This window comes from Pelodiscus sinensis, chromosome 3 (assembly GCF_049634645.1).
Source record: "Pelodiscus sinensis isolate JC-2024 chromosome 3, ASM4963464v1, whole genome shotgun sequence".
Taxonomy (NCBI): Eukaryota; Metazoa; Chordata; order Testudines; family Trionychidae; genus Pelodiscus; species Pelodiscus sinensis.
In genome coordinates this window covers 57,962,556-57,968,555 of record NC_134713.1, presented here as the reverse complement: position 1 = coordinate 57,968,555, position 6,000 = coordinate 57,962,556, and positions in this window count along the sequence as shown.

Below are 6,000 nucleotides of genomic sequence, written 5' to 3'. Positions count from 1 at the left end.
GGACTTACCTATGGTACGACATGGTCTGCTATCATAACTACAGATGTGTTAGTCTGCATATTCAAGTGGCTTTTTGGTCATATTCAATTAACTCAATTGAAATTACAAGACAGAAAAATATACTCTTCTTCATCGAGTAGTGTCCTCATGGGTGCTCCACTGAAGGTGTTGGGCTCATCACAGCCTGTCTGAGATTTTTTTGTTAGCAGTAGCCCAGCCGGACTGCGCATGCGCGCTCGACGTCTCACACCATTCGTGCTCTTTTGCAGAGCGCGGTCCAGCCCCACCACTTCCTCCTAACTGTCGACAGCCACAGCCAGAATCCGGACGAGCTCCTCCTCCATTCTGAGGAAAAAAAATAATAATAAGAAGAAAAATAAGAAAGATTAGTTTATTTGTCTCAGGTTAGCCCTTTCCATTAGTTATAGTTCATAGCGTTCTGTTCTAGTTTAAAAAAAAAAAGATATATTAAGTTTTTCTTCTGTTCGTGGTTTGCCAACAACGTAAGAAAGAAAAGAAGACGGGGACAGAGAGACTACTTCAAGATTTCTGGTCACGTAGGACAGTTGCAATCATGCCAGGATCCCCCGGGTTCAAAAAGTGTGTGACATGCTAAGACGCGATGCCTGAGTCAGACGGCCATTCACGCCAACCACAACTTTGACAACTATACTAAGTTGGTCACTCTACTAGAATACTTACCTGACGCCAAGAGGCAGATCCTGGAAGTGGTTGTCCAGGAAGGCTATACAGCAGCTTGTATAGCGCTACAGATTGCTCTCGACATTGCAGACACAGAGGTGCAGACCATGGCCAGTTGGTGGTCATGCGCTGCGCCTCCTGGCTCCACCTCGCTTTGGTCCAAAAGACCTATAATCAAAGGTAGAGGACTTACCTTTTGACCGTCAGTCGCTTTTTGCCCAAAATACTGATCAAGTATTCCACTCGGGCAAGGACTCTTGCACCACATTGAGAATTTACACTCCACCATACAGACGCAGGAGATACATGCCCTACAATAAGCAGAGACTGTTCTCTTATGCCATGCCCCACTTTAGGCCATATGACCAACACAGACAGAGACAACACCCACAGAAGTGTTGCCAGCAGCCCAACAAAGCGTCCAGTCAACAACATGCCCGGCAGCAGGTTTGACGTGTCGATTGAGGGACTGCGTACCATCCCCCTTACAGAGGCTCCACACGACACAGGTTTATTCCATCACTGGTTGAGGACATACCACCTGCGCTAGTTCACTATAACCACCGATCGTTGGGTCCAAGAGATCCTCACATAAGGCTTCACCATCCCTTTCTTTACTCTGCCCCCTCCCGCCCCTCCTTCCCCGTCCCTTTTCAGGGACCCCTCTCACGAACCTCTTCTGTACCAAGAGGTCTCACGCCTCCTTACCATAGGGTCAGAGGAGAGGGTACTGGATCAATTCCGAGGTAAAGGCTTCTATTCTCAGTACTTCCTCACTTAAAAGAAGTCTGGAGGCTGGAGGCCTATCCTGGACCTGTGCCGGCTCAACTGCCACCTTTGAAAACACAAATTCAAAATGGTCACATTAGCCTCAATCATTCCAGCTCTAGACAAAGGGAATTGGTTTGCGTCCCTCGATTTACAGGATGCCTACTTTCATGTAACAATACACCCGGCCCACATGAGGTTCCTCCATTTTGTACTGGGCACAGAACACTATTAATACAGAGTGCTACCATTTGGCCTCTCAGCGGTGCCAAGAATATTTTCCAAGACCCTAGCAGTTGTCGCTGCCTACCTTTGACGTCTCGGCATCACGATCTTCTGCTATCTGGATGACTGTCTACTGAATGCCCCCACCTTAGACAAGGCTACGTTGGCGGTCAACACAACCAGGGCAGCGTTCGAAACCCTGGGGCTCATTATCTACCTGGCAAAATCTTCCCTAACACCATCCCAGTCTCTGGAATTCATTGGGACGAGGCTGGATTCGATAATTGCAAGAGCATACTTACCCCTAGACAGGTTTCATACCATCCAAGATCTGGTCCACACCTTATTGGTCACTCCCTAGACCCCCATACTTACCTGCCTACAATTGCTGGGACACATGGCTGCCACTACTTAAGTTGTGCCTCATGCAAGGCTCCATTTATGGTGCCTTCAACATTGGGTACTCACTGTATATGCACCAGGGATCCAGAGCACGTGCAAGGCTGTCGCTGTTCCCAAACATGTCAGAGACTCATTAGTGTGGTGGCACACCCCAAGAATATGCTATCAGGCGTTCCATTCCACGGCCCAAAACTGACTGCACAGCTCACCACTGATACATCCTTACTCGGTTGGGGGGCCCACTTATGCAATTTGGCCATTTGGATTAGCAATCCAGCAGCAGTGTGAATCAGATTAGGCAATCAGATTGATACCAATACGGTATTATAAAATCTGTAGTTACCTTCCTCTCAAGGTCTTTCTGTCCTTTACTATGGTCATAGGTGCCTGGTGGTTTTTCTAGTACTTACCATTCATGTTGTAGCAAGGACCATACTGATTTATTTCTTACTTCTCACAAAGGTTCCATGGTGGGGTAGCGAGCATTGTGCCAACACGTCCCACTTGCATGTAACCCTTGAACTTATATATCTCTGTGTGCCTTCTCCTGTGTACCAGACTAAGCATCTAAATATTTTTATTTGAATGAAGAATCTCTGTAGAAGCAATCCCAGGGTGATAGCACATGAACATTAGTTTCATTCACCTGTGTTTATCTCTCGCTTTCTGGTAAATATTCATTTCCTGAAATTGCTGTAAAGTGAAAACAGGTCTTGTCATCCCCCCCCCCCAATCTGGTCACATCACTTCCTTATATTGTTTGGAGAAGTCTCTATTTAGAGCTAAGTTCTTTAGCTTCATTCAATTTATTCTGTTAATTATATTTGAAATACTTTTTTCCATTATCTCCATGTTGTGGTCAGAAAAGAAGGTAAGAGATAATAATGTTGTTCTATTTTTTTATTTTATTTCTTTAAATGTGGGTCAAATCCTTGCACCCACATTTGAGCTTGTGAGGGAATATGCCTCTAAAAGAAAGAATCTGACAGAGCTAGGGAATAAACATTACTATTTCCTGGATTATGTTTAGAACTGTCTGAGCCAGAGAGACAGAAAGAGAGAGACTAGATAGCTATGTTCCTTCTAACCAGGAAATGGAATTAAAGGTCATGAAGATACTTTCTCCAGCATTACATCTCACATCAGTAGTTTTTCAAATGTTTAACTTAAGCTCTCACAAAATGTATCTGTTTAATAGGGCAATATCCATTTAGTGAATTGCCCTTGCACGGTTCACTTAAAGAGAACTGTTTGCAGTCTTCTTTTCAGTCTGTGTTTTTCTGTAAATCATTGGCACTAATAATTCCACAGCAAATTGAAGAAATGTTTTACATAACATTTAAGTAAAATAGCCGATAGATAAAATAAATTTGATGCCATTGTCCCAAGAGGTATGCAAGCACAAATAGTAGTGATACAGTATATTACCTTAAAAATCATTTATTCCAAACCACAAAATGAACTTCATTTTATGGCCTAGACTAATACAGTATGCTCACTCCTGTGTGTTTTTAATCTGAAGTCTGAAAATGTTTAACTCTGCCGTAAGTTTCCAGAGATATTTCCTTGTGGCAATGGTGGGAATTGCAACCTTTTCATCCTTGCTTTGAGACCATTTAATCTCAAATTCGAAAGTACAACTACTATCACTTTTTTACTTTTACTATTTTTATTGGAAAAGAACAGAACTGAGTGATTTGTATACATTAAATACATTTTGTTGACTGATTTGCTGGCATTAGCTATCCTGTTTTCGCTATGACAGAGTTTAACTAGTAAGCACATTTTATATTAACTCAGTTTTCCTTTCACATACATGCTAAGTTTTTCCTTCTAGATAATAATTACTTTTACCTGTGCATGCTTTACAAATGGAAAACAAGATTGGGCCTTTATAGAATGTACAAATATTGTTCCAAAAGGTAATGTTTTAAATGAAAAATGCCACTCCAGTACTATCCTGTAATTTGCTGAAACCCTTGAGTAAATGATGCCAAATAAATTTGTCCATTAAAATCCAAATGATCTGCCATATTGAAAAATCTTGTTTTCAAAAATATGTATAGTCCACCCATGAAAAGTTATATTTGACACAGAAGTATTTTCCATTGTTAATAGTTGCCTTATAGTGCAACCCCCGCCCCCCTCCTCCGCCCCAGCCCTACTCCATGCCTATAGTGGAATATTACAAAGGAAGGGATACATTATAATAGTCTAATCCCACCCTCTTTGGCTAAGCAGCCTCAAGCACAAATCCCCATTTGGAAGAGTATTCTTCTATTCCTTCCCTTAATTTGTGTTGTGTGGGCCCAGGCTAAGTATGATGTAAACTGGCACTTACAAAGTGCCTGTTTCTTCTGCCCTCATGTTGAGTGAAACTATTATTAGCTGCATTACAATATCACATAAAGGCCTTCGTTGTTCAAAGTACATACATATGAATAAAATGAAGTCCCTGCCCGATATCCCTCATAATTTTTTATTAAAATTAGATGTAACAAATGAGTAAACTGGAAAATAAGGATGGGCCAGGGGAAAAGGTAACAGTAAAGATTATATTTACATAAATTAGATATAGTAGAGAAAATAGCAGTCCCAAGTGGCCACCGGCTTATCCAATTGTAGTAGTGATTGCTCTTATAAATTTCCATTGAGATAAATTCTAAATAAACAAGTAATTGTGCAGTGACACTTGAAGGAACAATGACATTGGAAAAGATGTACAGGCAGTCCCCGGGTTACGTACAAGATAGGGACTGTAGGTTTGTTCTTAAGTTGAATCTGTATGTAAGTCGGAACTGGCGCCAGCCGCTGCTGAAACTGATCAGTTTCAACCGCGGCTGAATCTGGATGCCAGTTCTGACTTACATACAGATTCAACTTAAGAAACCCAGGCGTCCCCAAGTCAGCTGCTGCTGAAACTGATCAGCGGCTGATTCCAGGAAGCCTGGGGCAGAGCAACTCTGTCTCGGGCTTCCTGTAGTCAGCCGCTGGTCAGTTTCAGCAGCAGCTGACTTGGGGACGCCTGGGGCAGAGCAGCTGGGGTGCTGCTGGGTTGCTCCAGTAGCGCAGCTCCTCCACGCTACTGGAGCAACCCAGCAGCACCCCAGCTGCTCTGCCCCAGGCGTCCCCAAGTCAGCCGCTGCTGAAACTGACCAGCAGCGGCTGAATCAGGACGCCTGGGGCAGAGCAGCTGGGGTGCTGCCCGGTTGGTCCTGAGCGGCACTGCGGGACCAACCTGGCAGCCCCCAGCTGCTCTACCCCAGAGGTAGGCAAGAAAAGCCTGGTCTGCTGGGGGGGGGTGCTAGCCGCACCCCCCGCCCAGCAGACCAGGGAGACGGGGGTGGCGGGACCGCCCAAGTCCTCCACGGCTTTGCTCCGTCTCCCTGGTCTGCTGACCTGGGAGACCCGGAGCAAAGCCGCAGAGCACGCGGGCAGCGAGACAGTCCAGGCGCGCCGTGGCTGTCCCACTGCTGGCGTGCTCCGAGGCTTTGCTCCCCATCTCCCTGGTCTGCTGGTCAGACCAGGGAGACGGGGAGCAAAGACGCGGAGTACGCCCGCAGGGGGACAGCTCAAGTGCGCCCGGGCTGTCCTGCTGCGGGCGTGCTCCGCGGCTTTGCTCCCCGTCTCCCTGGTTTCCAGGGAGACGGGGAGCAAAGCCTTGGAGCACGCCAGCAGTGGGACAGCCGCGGCACGCCCGGGCTGTCCCGCTGCGGGCATGCTCCGTGGCTTTGCTCTCCGTCTCCCTGGTCTGCAGGGAGACGGGGAGCAAAGCCTTGGAGCACGCCAGCAGTGGGACAGCCGCAGCACGCTCCGCGGCTTTGCTCCTGTCCCCCAGGTGTCGGCTTTGCTCAGGTGTCCCTGGTCTGCTGGGGGGGTCCAGCGACTTTGCTGGACCCCCCC